At 38.4% G+C, this 14,760-nt stretch overlaps 1 long non-coding RNA gene across 1 annotated transcript in view; it reads right to left on the bottom strand.

Annotated features, from left to right (window-relative positions):
- Positions 1-13,131, bottom strand: part of LOC125689531 (uncharacterized) — an 80,020-nt gene extending 66,889 nt beyond the window's left edge. Inside the window, exons 1-2 of the long non-coding RNA XR_007375323.1 lie at positions 13,066-13,131; positions 12,605-12,652 (exon numbers count right to left, since the gene is read on the bottom strand). This is a non-coding gene — a long non-coding RNA (uncharacterized LOC125689531). The remainder of the gene's footprint in view (positions 1-12,604; positions 12,653-13,065) is intronic.
- Between the last annotated feature and the right edge of the window lie 1,629 nt (positions 13,132-14,760).

Here is a 14,760-nt window from a genome sequence, read left to right as displayed (position 1 = left end):
CCATGTAATAGTCAAATTCCACACACACACACATTACACACACACAAAAATAAGCATGTTAATTAGAGGAGGTCTTCTTTGAAGTTCAAATAATCATGTAGACCTTCTTTTCTTATGCCCGTCTTTATTATGTACTCACCAATTAAAAAAAAAAAAAAAAATCTCTTTACTTAAATGTGTAACTCTAAAGTAAACGTTGAACTGCAGGGAAGGGAAAATGGAAGGGCAACGCATGGAACAAAGCACACAAAATTGCTTTTCCATAGATGCTCAGATGCCAATGCAAATGCCAGCCAAACTACAGAAAATTCAGGCTACCTGTAGCATCTCACAAAGCTGGAAGAGAAATTATTGCACCTCCTGCAAAAATGTTACAAGGCAGAAAACTGACATAATTTGTGCTGGTATCTAATGTTCTGAATTAACATGGGAACCAATTCTGAAGACTGTTTAATTCCTTGTTAAAGGAAAAATCCCACTCGAGTCAAACACAACCCACACAACCTCCTTAACAACCGTAACACAAAAGAGTACAATACCAGGTATTCCATGAGAAGAAAAGAATTTTACTTGCATATAACTACCCTTGCAACAAACACCAAAATGATCAAAAGTCTCACAGGGTTCTGATTTCATTTTAATTTGAATTGAAACGTTTCAGAACAGTTCTTGAAGTATATATCAAAATCAAAAGCAGTCCCAGGCTTAGTTATACAAGCAGCCACAGAAGTCTGTGTATAGGTTTACACAAAAAGAGTTGTGTGAAAATGTCTGATTTCTGCTTCTTTCAGTTGTTGTTTTCTCTAAAGTATACTTTTCAGGATAAATCAAAAGAAACGAAACCAAGATCACAAGAGCAACTGTATCTGTCAGCATAACACCTAAACGAGTGTCCCAGAGGTAATAAGTAGTGCTTCAGAGAGAAACTAAAGACAGTGGGTTGTAGACATTTGGAGTCACAGACTCTGATTCTGCTCTGTTTAGTGACCAAGTTATTACTGGCTAGGGCAGGAAAATATGAGCATGGCACAAACCCTCTATATGATCTAATGAATAAATCCCTTAAGAAGCCTTGCAGAACATAATTAGGAAAATCTTATTCTCAAGGAATGTTTGTTCTAGAAATCTCTGCAGTTAGACATTTGGCTTATCCTTGAAGCATGGAAATTTATTCTTAAATATGGTTCTTTTATTGTAGTAGACTGTCAGCATTATCAACCTCTTCCTGAAACTTGTTGCTTAGCTGTTCTGAGAGTAGGGGGGAAAGAGGGGGTCAGCCTCATGAGTCATTAATGTCCTTGAAATCTCAAATTGATCATTCCTTCTTTATTTTCTACTAAGAACACATTCTTTATCCGTCTCTTCATGAGTTTTCTCCTCCATATACTGAATTCCCCAACACTGGGAAACGTAGCACGATACTAAGAAATATCCTTCATTCACTATTCTGTTTTTAAAGTATATTCATCTCTCATATGCTTTGCTTCAGATGCGATTCCTTCAAGTGAAAAATTAACTATTTAAAAATCCGATCATTCTAAATACCACATCATTACCCCTTCCCTTTAGCACTTTGGAATTCCTTAATTTGAAGAGACAATATGATAGTAAGTCATCTAGTTTGGATTCATGCTCAAATTCAGTCTCCTTTTGAGTTTGATTAAGTTACCATACACAATCATCCAACTTTGCAATTTTATTCATATTTTTGTGAAAAGTTTGAGAGCAAAGCATCATTGATGCACAGCTTAGCTGATACATGATACTGACCTTGAATGAAATATTTATGCTTTCCTCCGTTCTAAGATTCCAGACAGTGTCTGATTCATAACAGTGCTTTGACCCTCTCATTAGGACAACTGGCATCAGTAATACTTTGCTATGAAGGACTCTTTGCAGGGTACATCCATAAATCTCTGCAGGCTTCACAGAATACAAGAGCTGACACCACCTAAAGCATGCAGTGGTCACAGCACTCTCTTCTATACTCTGCCAGAGCAAACAGACCTTTGAAATCTTCCCATCTAAACTCAGTATTAACAAGTGTCTGACCTCCTAACACTGCAGTGATCTTCTGCACCCACAAAGCAGTGAATTTAAGTGTAGGCACCAGCATTAGAAGAGCTGTAGAAATCTACAGCTCTGCGGAGAGCTCCTCACGCAGCTGTGTGCTGCTTCACTGCTACTAGGATGAATTGTTCCACTACCTCACATGCCTCTGGGCCCCACTCTGCAGCCTCAGGCGACAAACCTTCATGATATCAAAGAAACAACACCCAATTTGCCCTTCTAAGGAGCAACACTGTTTCTCCACCACATTATTCTTCCACATGTTAAGATTTCCCTTGGAAGCACACCAAAGTCTTGCAGCGTATTCTTTGGAGTACTAAATACCAAAGCCATTAAAAATATTAAGTTTTTCTGATACACGTGCACAAAAGTCTTTCTACCACAGAAACTTCTTTCTCATGAAATAAGGATCTTTTTAAGAAAGTATTTCAGTAAGTAAATCTTCACACTTCCTGCCTTCAGAAGCAAACCAAGCTGTACTGGTTGGCCATCTAGGGTACTCCCTAAAGCCATGTCTGCTAGCTTTTTCACAGATAGAATGTTATCACACCACTTTATTCCCCAGTCACGTATTGTAGTCTTACTGTCACATCATCCGAGTTCCCACTCGTGAAAAGGAACACACAAACATTAGTTAATATGCTCTAACTCAGGAGTTACCATCAAAGTCTGGTGCAGAACACCTTGCCCCTCTTTCCTTTTCAGCAGTACAGACAATTGCTACTGAACATGCAATCAGTCGAATGTCTCTGCTTGCTGAAATGTTTTTCTACAATATCAGTTTCTCTATACTTCAAGTGTTTTAATTACTTTAGTATTTTTGACATTACTTCAATATCCATTAATTTGAGCAAAAAAAAAAAAAAAACAATAAAATTTAAGAAAGACTGGCATGAAGTTCTTGAACAGAAGCCACACAGCAAAGCTGAACAGTCTTCAGAACAGAGAACTGTTATGCATGAACTGTAGTGACTGATCCACCCTAAGATAATTGCTATAGGGAACAAAGGTCTTTTTTCAGTCAGATGTATGATAGCATAAGAGTTAATGCTGGAACTTCTAAAAAGCTATTATGAATCTGAGAAATGTCACAACTTCTTTGCAGTCTGTGAAAAAGTCCCTTCCTTTTGCTTCTGAGGCAACATTACGCTTCAGCAGGCATCAAAAAACTTGAAAGTAATGGAATTGGATCAACATCACAGCTCTTTCACAAAGCCTTGCTTTTTGTCTCTGAGAAATTAATCTTTTTTTATGAAACACTACTTTAAATAAAGCGTCTTTCTCACTGAAACTCAGGGTACTGAGATTAATGATACAAGAAGTGCACCTGCCCCTGTCAAAATATCTACTTTTGAAAGACCACACCATTCTCACCTGTGGTCCACTCCTCCAAATTTTAGAAAAATCCTTGATATCTGCATACACATCTCACCAAAAGGTTATTTTTCCCTAGCCAAGCTATCAAAAGATAAGTAATTCAATTGACATTTTGTTTAGATGCTATATTTACTTCATTTTGAGGACAAAGAGTCCAGACACAGTCAAGCCTTAACAAAGCCTTCATTAGAGTATGCTTTTCCATGCAGCTGCAATATCTAAACACATCTGAAGCGCGAGACACAGCCTCCAATGCAAGCAGAGCCAAGTTTCCAGCAAGCAATGATTTTCAAACAGTGTAATTGACAGAGTAGACAGTTTCATGGCACATGAAAAATACCCACCACAGAACAGTATGAAAGATACAGAAGTGACAAGTTTTGCTCTAAAAATCCGTGCCATTAACTGAGCCTTGAAATAACTCCACCAGGTAGTAGTAACACTCCAGCATTTGCCAAATACAAATATTTTTGGTCCTAATGTGGAAATATCCTGTATATTCAGTACAACCTCTCTGTGATTGTTTGGTTTTGCTATACTACTTTTCAAGTTATCATCATTCAGGATACTTCTGAACTGACAACTCATGGCAGACTAGCCACAATTTTCTAGAAAGGCACACCTTCAAATGCTGAGGGAAAAACCAGAACAAATCTTTCTTCCAACCACAGACACACACTTCTGGAGTTCTTGTGAACCACTGCAGACTCAGAGAAGTAAAGAAAAGCAAACTTATCCCTGAAACAGCAAGGAATAAGACTGAAGGAGTCACAGATCCTGCATGAGTTGGCAGCAAGAGAATGCTCTCTAAGCAGGTTCAGAAACTCCATCACCTTTCAATAGTCCCTCTTCCATCTTTTTCTTTCTCATTCTTCTACTTCAAATCACCTCCAAGCTTTAGGTGATAAGTAATAAATACAAGTTTACGCAAATTCTCTCCTCACAGTTTAGAAAGTACACAGCTTTAGCACTTGCTTCTTCCAGACCAGTTGTTTGCTTGATTGTTCTTTCCAAGGTGATCTTCAGAAAGTAGAATGACAAACTGACCTATCAAGCCAACGTTTCCTTTTTCTACATTTCCAATATCTCCACAATCAAACAAGCCCAGAACTCTCGGGCTTTTCCAAAGACGAAGGTCAGTTTGGTCTCAAGCATTTGCAGAGCTCTTGAGAGCTTACATGTTGCAGGATGAAAAGATCAACACTCCTGGCTGCAGTTCCAGCCATAGAAGGATAATGAGGTTGACTCAGAAAACCTCTCATGGGAACTCTGAGGTTAGAGCTCCCTTCTCAGCTGCTCAAGAGACTATTATTTCTTTTTGCAAGCTTTGTCCATGCATGAGAACACTTCCTTGAATCAATGGGAGAGCTCTGGAGGGTAAAATGAGATGTATATGCAATAGCTGCTTTTTCACTTTCACATTGTGTGCAGAATCCAGAAGTCTCACAGATTCTGTAAATAATTATACATTTTAAAGGTACATTTACCAGGGGTGAAGGAAGAAGGAAAAAAATTGTCAGAGAAGACTTACATGATTTCTGCAAGATTATCCAGCACTAGCTTGTCATGTCTGTGATACCAACTCATTGCTGAATTGGATGATGGAAGACACAGCTATCAGAAGCACAATGACACAGATAAGATAGTTGTGATTACACAAAAATCCTCTCATAAGCTGTCACTTGCTTTGAAACAGGACAGACAGTTGATCAGAAAACTGGCTGTTGCAAAATAGTAAGTAACTGAGAGTACACGATTTCAGGCATGCTAGTGCTCTCAGATAGTTAAGACACTCAAATACTGGAAGTACACATCAGTAACCCTTCTGCTTGTTTCGTGGCCTAGAGATTTTTAAAATAATATCAATTTTTGTTTAAGTGATTAACAACTGGATACTACCAAAAAGTGATGACTTAACTCAGGGTTTTATTTCCTGTCGTAACATATTGGAACACTCTATTGGATGGTCAGGAAAATGATATCTCGATACTAAATACCTGAAGTGTTTAGAATATTTTACTCCAAATTCTGTAAAACCAGTCTCTATCTACTTAATATTTAGTCAAAGCAGCAGCTGTGTTATGATGCTAACCAGAAACTAAGATTTAAATATTGCTTGGCAAAATAAAAAAGATAAGTTAAAACCAGCTCTTTTATGAATTACATGAATAAAATAAGTTGCAAACAACGAAGTTGAGCCCACATATGTGGATAACATGAGAAAGCAACTATGAGGAATTATCAATCACATAAGTACCAGCAATCACATCACTATGGCTGCCAATAAATCACTTCACATAGCTGTGCATGTACACTTCCAAATTTACACTGAAGAGGTCCATTAATAAGTAGTCCTTCAAACAATTTGAGTTAACATAAAAAGCTTTCACTCCCTAGTTTCAGAGTTCTTCTCAACTACAGATTGTCACAGATGATCAGCCAAGTTATTATATTTGTTTGTATAAATACATGGGACTGCTAAAAGTGAAAAAATAGATGCAATCAAAATCATCCAAGAAGCAGCAGAACTTGGCAGAGAATGCTTGAAATACTGGATCCTGATGCCCCAGCTGGACCACAAAAAGAAAGTTCATCTTCTCGTTTGTGGTATTTGTTACTAAGGCTCTAAGGAAGAGGCTACACTAAGAGTCATCTATAGCTCTTCACTGACATAGTTTGCACAGAACAGTAATGAGATTTTTTCATTTCTTCTTCTTCATGTCCCCCAGTGAGGTGTTTTGATTTTAAATACCAGGCACACGAACCCAGTCTGTATGCTAGAGAGAAATTGGAAAGATAAACGGAGCAGAAATACCAGACTGCGGATTGAATGCTTTCTCATTACATTGAAACACACACGGGTTTCCTAGACTACTAGATTTGTCCAAGAAAGAACCCAGAACATTTCCACATTCCTGAGCACCTTGCAAGAGGGCAGAAAAGCTGTCAACAAAAAAGAAAATCAAAACTGAAAGAAAAATGTGACTCTATAGTTACCTGTTATGTGTCAGTCACATTGCATGGCTATGACTGAAAAGAAATCCCCTTGGAAATGATGCTAGCATTTATTTATTTGTGAGAGCTTCCCTAGAGAATTCAAATTGTTCTGTCAGTAAAGCAGCGTACATGAACCAATGCTCTGTCAATTTACATTTAAGTCTGAACAAATATTAATGCTGTAGCATATGTTCTAAGCCAGTAAAAAAGAGAAAGAAAGAAAAAGAAAAAAAGAAAAGAAAAAAGAAAAATAAATTAAAAAACCACTGAGAGGTAGTCAGCACTTAAAAAATAGATACATACACTTTTGCAAGAAACTGTCTTTACTCAAATGACTACAGCTGTCATTAGATTTGCTTCCATTATATTCAGAGCTTATGTATGAAAAGAATATTGGACATGTATAAGTTACCCCACTGTCACTCTGGTTCTCTCTACAAATAACGGCAAATCTAATAATTTAAGAGGATGATTTTAAGAGCTTTTATGTACAAATGAATTTTAATGTTGAATTTACTGCCTTCATCTGTGTTGGTACTGACCAGTGATAAAAACTGCAAGCATAGAAGCTTTAAAAAGACAAGATCAAAAGCACACAGACTTCATTAGTACCTAAGACTGTCAAATCACAGTTTAAAAAAAGTGCTTTGCATCTGATATAAGGCAACACATTTAAACATAGTAACAAGAGTAGAAAGTTTGTGATTTGTTTACTGAAGTAAAAAGCAGATAGATAAAGCAGTGTTCATTGTGTAGATTTTCATGTTGTTTAAAGAGGATGGTAACGAGATTAAATCAAAGTAGATGGAAAGTAAAGCTGGAAGTTTGGTGAAAGGGCAAAGGAGGGGTAGAGATACAAAGTAGCAATGCTATTTCCCTATTTCAAAGCAATTCCAAGAAGAGAGAAAGAGACAAACATATGAGATACTAAGAAATACTTGAGGGTCAATGCACCTTAAACGACAAGCAGAAAGAGATACAATGTAGATGCTGCTGAGTTTAGGAACTCGGTATCTGAAAAATCAAGGAATGTTGAACAGTATCCGTCAGCTTTTACTGTAGCTGACCTACACAAACTAAAGTTAATAAATTATACTTCTGCATAAGCGAGAAGAATCTCAGCATTCATTTTACATGTTTGTTGCCCATTCAAATGCTATTGAGTGTTTTGTAGCTTAGGCTGAGTAAAGCTCAGTTGGGCATGATGGGTTTTGTTTCTTAGCTATGTGTCAATAAGCAGAGCAAAACTTAAATTGATTTCAGAACGAACAAGTTACTAACTCTATAAATCAGATAAATATAGATGGTGGTAACTGCAATAGTTGATATTACATAAGCATCTCTGCTTTGCTCTGCTGGTTTCTGCTAGTTACAGTAGCCTGACCCTTTACCCTTGAAGGATGAAATTTTCCATGTCTCATCCTAATTTACTTTAGTCACAATTTAAATACGAGAAGCACTTCATAGCTATTCTGGAGAGATAAGGTATGTGAACTCAAGTGCCACTAATAAATATCAATGTAGTTGCTGGGTCCTCCTTTGTAGCAATGTAACTGTACTGATTGTTGAGGAACTGAGTTTAAATGGAACTGGTTGAAAATCATGCAATTGTTCTTGGAGAACATCTATTCTTGTTTGATCTTTGTGTAGAATAATAAACTTTTATTTATGAAGAAGAAAAACAGTCTTCAAGCTTAAATGTGAACTAACTTAGCTTCATGTCTGGTTCAAACTCAACAGCATTTAAAAGGTATAGGGAAGCTACTCAGCATTCAGGTAGGAGATTGGAGAAAAAACAGTGCTACATTCTGACAATCGGGAATTTGTCAGCTGGTTTGGGGATGTTTCTGGGACTGATACCATCAACTCAGACTTTTGATAGAGTCACAATTTATTGCCCTGGAGTAGCCCTGCTTCAGGAGCTGTACCAAGCTGTCCAGCTCACTTTTTTTCCACCATTGCTGTTGCAGGGGAGAATCCTCCACAGGATTTACATCCAGGCAGGTACAACAGCAGGAAAGGTTGCTGGGTCTTGCAGAGCTCACTTTGCTTAAGCTGCCCTAACATAGTGACTACATTGGAAAAGCATGTATGAGGTCTGGGCATTTCCATTAGTACCCCTCTATTAGCTCTTTCCCACCCCTATGCACACTGAACACTCCAAGACTGCTTGAATATTAAGCTGCAGTAAAAGTGAGGCAGTAATTCTGCTAAACAGGAAATAGCCTAATTGCATCCAACACTCACTTTTTTCCCTAAGGCCACCGTGACCGAGAGTCTACTTCAAACATCCCTAGGACTGGAACACAGATTTATGAGCACACCATGAAGCTTCAGCAGCCCTTTATCATACCGTGACTATCTTGCATCACAGATGCACGCTTTCTCCTTACTCTGCTATAAAATAAAAAGAGGGCAGAAAAAAAAAGAGCAAATCCAACTGCTTTCAAATAGGAAAAAAAAAAAATCCTTTCTACATGTCAGAACTCAAGTTGAAACACATCACCTCTCAGTTGATTTTGCTTACATAAGTTTACACAAGCACAACACTGCATCTGACATTATTTTTATTTTTTGTTTCTGAGTGTTTTCCCAAGTACTTGCTATCTGGAAAATCCTAATCACTTACTTATAGGGCAGGATTCAGTTCTGCTGGTTTTTTTTGTTTTGTTTTGTTTTTTAACCTAACTCCTCTCAAGCCTTGAGTAGCCTCTGGAAGGGATTATTTTGACCAAATTCAAAACATTGAGAAATGGATTTGAGCTTAAGAGATGCTAGAAGTTACCTTTTAGTGGTAACATTTCTTGGTATCACTAATGAAAATCCACTCTTGAAAAAAACAGCAGCTACAACACAGCAGCAAACTTGAATAAAAAGAAATTTGGAAGAGAAAGCAGTTTACTGTGCCCAATTTCCCTTACCCCTATTGTGCTTGCTAATAAAGGACATTTTTATGTCCAACTTCTCTCAGACTAGGTTTTACCTCACTCTTCGTAATCTAGTTCCATTGCAGAATAGTGTATATGACATAACTTTTATTGCCAAAACCCACCTGTAATCTCACAAGTATTGATCACAATGACTTTGAAGCAGAATCCAGAGTGGAATAGAGAACATTCTCCCCCAGAAATAAATACTATCATTTCTGATAATTAGTTCGAACAGCAGTTATTTAGAAGTGTATGAGACAAAAGTCTGCATTTAAATACAACACGTGGCCCTCAAGGAACTTACTTGGATTCTTAGTAACCCATTTTTGCATAATAGGAGAACTGGATATCTGCCCTGCCATGCATCATTTGCACCGCGAAGTCCCCTGAATCTGAATCCTCATTCATCTGAATGAATTCTCTCTCCCCACACTGCTCAGGGAAATGCAGTTCTACTCTATCCTTGGTTCTCATAGTACCCACATACAAAACATTGTAGAATTATGTTTCTACAGTTCACCTGCAATATACACCTCCATATTTGCCATACTTGCTTAGATCTTCACACATACATACAGGGCTAGCTTATGGCACATGAATATCTAGGCTGTTTCTGAACAGACCTCTAGATTTCCTTGAAATAAAGTGACTCGGAAAATACTAGCAGTCCTATCACACCTGTATGCACTGTACTGGTACAGCTCTGTTCTGTCACATCATTTGCAAACTGGCTAATATCTAATATACTGATAGAACAGACAAATATATTTTATTATGAAGTTATGAGCAATTCCTGAGTGTCCTGTATACTTGAGCTAACAGCTACAGTATGCTCAAATGTAAATTCTTTTACTGTAAAAGTAGTTAACAGCTCTCGAAGATTTAATGGCATTGTCAAGGTTTATTATGGAATAATATTTAAAATGTGATGGAAAGTGATTTTTTATTTCTATGTGACATTCAGGATAATAAAAGCATTAAGCCACAACAGACACAAAAGTAATGCCTATGCTTATAGACATTTAAGAGACTATTACCAAAACAGAAATTTAAGATTATTTTTGGTTTCCCACTTACAAACACTTCATTATTTTATTACCTTACAATAATAAAATTGCAATTTCTAGTTATTACAGTTCATCATGGTGAACATTTAATATGATTTACTTTTTAATTAGGGAGCACATTCTGAGATTGAACTAGTTCATTTTTATCAAGAAGAAAGTCATCATCTTTTTTTCCCCTATAAACTGTGAATCCTTGAAGGGCTTAACAAGCTACGAGGCTGACTTTGCAATCATTGCTCTCAGTAAAAACTGAGACTATTAAAGTTACTTTATTAAGTAGAGCAGCTAACGTGGTGCACTGTCTCAATATTCTTGGGGATACAATAGGCTGGGTTTATAACTAGTTAGCTCTATCTGCACCATCTTCTGCAGGATAATGGAGATCTGTAAATAGCTGGTAAATCATAAACAAGCAATCTTCAATTTCAGTGAATGACTTAACACAGGGCAGGCAGTGCTTTGACCCTCTGAAGGTGACCTTGCATAGAGCAGTGCAGCATGCTGCCTTTCCTTCAGCCTGCTGACAGAATGACTCACCACAACACTGGGGGTGGGGGGGGATGGTGGGGGAGAGGGGGAAAGTTTAAGACAAAGAAACATTGAGCAGAGATATCATCGGCCACGAGCAGATTTCCACAGAGTATCTGAGAAAGGTTCCTCAGTCAGAACGTGCTGAGGCACAAGAACAAGAATAAAACATTTCTTTACAGGTAGATGCTCATAAAGCTAAAGTAGTAGAGTACATGAGTGGGTGTGGAGCAATAGTAAAGCCTGGTGAACTCCATAATCCTACACTTCTATTTGTAAGAAAAGTAGGCGTCAAGTGGGAGATTAGTGGTAAAGTACCCTGGCCTGCCCCTCCTACTCTCCCTCTACTTTGATGAACTCTATCAGTTGTTCAGGGTTTGAGAAGGAAGCCTTTTTAAAATGCAATAATGTTAAAAAATAATAATAATAAAAAAAAATTAAGAACACTACCATGCAGAGCTTGGAAGGAGAGGACAGGCTGTGAGCACAGGTCTGCAGCCTGCTAAAACTGACCTGGACCTGACCAGGCCCTGCAACGTTGCCATGGTTAGCACCAACAATGCAGTAAGTTGGCGGTGCACGTGCACATCACAGTTGCACCCCTGCTTCGAGATTCGAGAATATTCCCCCATACCATTCACACAGGATTTGAGTGTTTCTTGTTTAACTGCTCCCAAACTTCAACGTCCTTGAACAGAAATCAGAATTTCAAGGCACACTGAAACACGTAACTACACTACAACTAAAAGCATTATACAATTATATTTCTAGTTCATGTACACTATTCATGTACAGAAATGAGTGGATCAATTTATATTTTGCAAATAAAATTGCATTAGTAAGCAAGCAGAGCCAGTCTAAAAGAGGAGGGACAGATTCAAAAGTTTTATCCCAAACCTCACATTTGCTGCTCCTGATAGAAATAAGGATGATACCCCATGGGCAAAAGATCTGATAGCATTTTTCATTAATTATACATACATTTATTAAAAATATTCAGAACAGGCTGGACAAGCCTTGATAGATTTCAAAGGCCAGCCTCTATGTACTAAATAGCCCACGTTTATTAAAATTCAGCTTTCAGCTATATATACTGTACATTGCCACTCCAATAACTTCCCATAAATTGATGATCTTAGAAATGTAGATTAATTGAGGCAATGAAATAGCAGCTACAGTAAAGAAATTACATATTCCCTTTCATAATTTCTTCCCTTGAACTTTCAGATTTATCTGTGGTGGCAAATTCTCCAAAACAAGCCAGCAACAGAATATAAACTCATACAGCATTTATTAAATCCAACTGCAAAATTGATAAATGGTTGCATGTTGACTTTTCTTTCTGTCACATCATTTTGAAGCAACCAAATAAACACATGGTTGAGCATTGTGGTTGGACACTTAGCTTCTTAAAGAAAAGTGAGAAAGAAGCAGGCATAATTTGCTTTGTCATCCTTCTTTGCCAGTAAACTACAGATGCTATTGGAAACAGTGCATTTGCTTCCTGAGACAAGTAATTTTTTTGCTTTTCAAGAAGTAATAAACTCAGCAAAGCTCACGGGCCATTTAGTTTCCTGAACAGACTTTGATGCTTTAAGCATATGCCCAGCATTACATGGATGATTTCTTACTCACTTGGCTCTGGATGGCTCCAAACCACGCAGTTACCGGAGGATTTTTATGCTGTGAAAGCAGAGTCATGCATTCAGCTAGCTAAACAGTAAAAGCATGGAAATCAAGAGTTTTTAGCATAGAATGCTAAATTATATTCTTTGTTAACCACATCTACGTTATTACAAGTAAATTTGTTAACTAATAAGTTGTTAGAAGATCACCACCCATGAGAACAGCATGGGTCCAGAGCCACTACTGAGCCCACAAGCTGAAGTCTCCTCCTGCATGAAAGGTTACCGTGAGCAGAATTAAAACTAAAAATTAGATTTCCTGTTCCCGCTCTCCGCTACCAACAGCTAACTCACAAGCAGCCTTTTTTCTAGAACCATCGATAAGAGGCAACAGTTATAATTGCCTTTGACTAGTTTCTAGATCACCTAAGAAAGATATTAGTCACAGACCAGTAACAAATAATAACTTACCGTTTTCCAAGGATCAGTGTTTTCCAGAAACATCCGAAGGAAACCACCTCCAGGTAAAGATGTTTCCCCGTCGGCTGCGTGCCGTTAAATGAGGTTCATTAGGGGTGGATCCAGGCCCCCTCCTTCTGGCCACACAAGTGAATTGCTTGCACCTGTGCTCTCAGGGCTGACCCTCCCCGCCCCGCCCCTTCACCAGGTGCTCAATCAGTGGTTCAGGCCGTGACCTAACGGCTCCTACACGCCGTCCCGCCCCCTCTTCATCCCCTTCATGTCCCACCTTCAGGTTGACTGAGGCCAGGCTCACCATCTGGGGAGCACACCAAGAAGTGGATGAAACGTCAGTGCTTCAGAGGAATGCTTCACCTTACACTGTGGGTCCCCTTCTTTTTATCCTTCAAGTTGTGTCCAGGCACGCAACAACTGCTACAGCAGCACAGCCACTCCCAAGTCTCTGAAAAGCCAGACTCTGGGAGTTCCCCAGTCTCAAAGATTGTTTTCTCTTCCATCAGTGGAAAGGTAGCTACGTGATGCTGATTATCATTCAGAAAGCACACATCTAATATAACTGCACTGGCTAACAGAATCAAGAATAACAACAACAGAAAACAATAATGATGGAGCAGCTCAGTGTCTGCATTTAAAATGAGCTGGAAGTATCCAGCTCCAAATTAACTAAAAACAAACAAACAAAATAGCAAATAAAGTATATTTTTTTTTTCTACAACTTCTCCTGTTCAACCTTTCAACTGTCTTTAAGCTACTCACAGCTTTAAAATCTTGTCAAAAAGATTTGCAAAAGTCCTGCAGATGGACCAGGCAAGAATGAGGCAAGGAAACAGATCCAGGTCAATTCAGCTAATCCAGAGAGCAGATAGGGAGAAGAACCAGTAGCAAATACAACAACAGCATAATTCAAGCAAGAAGAAACCACATCACAGTGTAAGCAGAGCTTCTGCAGTATCAACCAGAGGGAGGAGGGCCAGGTGGCAGCAGGTCCAAAGTGTGGCTGATTAGGGCAGTTAAGGCTCATCGATTCCTCTGAAAGCACTGTGTCAGGGTGTTCTGGCCCAGTGTTTTGTTTGAATGAGCTTTAGTGATCAGAGCCTTTTGGAGAGCACACTGTAGCAAGCGACTATTGCATTGTAAGATGTATCAACTGATTTCTTACTTGCACCAAAGGCTTACATGGTGTAGATCAATGGAAATCTATTTCACAAAGAATTCTACACACATTGCACATAAAATCCATAGGAAACTCAGTGGGAAACAGCAACCTACAATTAATAAACTTCTAAATTGCATACTTTGAGGTTTCTGTCTTTTGGCCTGCTTTTATAACATTTTCATTCTGATAATGGACAAGAGTTTTGCAAGGATATTACTTTCAGAGATCACATCCAAACCTGAATCTGGAAAAAATAACACAGGAAGAGGGTGAACCCAGGAGCACTTTTCATGTTAGCAACACTGGATGTCAGGGGAAGATCTGAGCAGCAGCTCGTTTTCCCTGCCTGCAGTATGTATGGTCATGTCTGTGGGCATCTCTGTAAATTCCAAACTGTGAGTTATCCACACACACAGCAACGTAGCTACCAGCTCCTCAGCCTGCCTTAGCACAGACATTCCTTGAAGTCTAGTGCATCTCTCTCAAGACCTATTTCCCCAGTACTATTCCCTGCAAATATGGACCTTCAT

The sequence above is a fragment of the Lagopus muta genome, chromosome 2 (genome assembly GCF_023343835.1).
Source record: "Lagopus muta isolate bLagMut1 chromosome 2, bLagMut1 primary, whole genome shotgun sequence".
Classification (NCBI taxonomy): domain Eukaryota; kingdom Metazoa; phylum Chordata; class Aves; order Galliformes; family Phasianidae; genus Lagopus; species Lagopus muta.
This window is presented reverse-complemented; position numbering and strand designations above follow the sequence as displayed.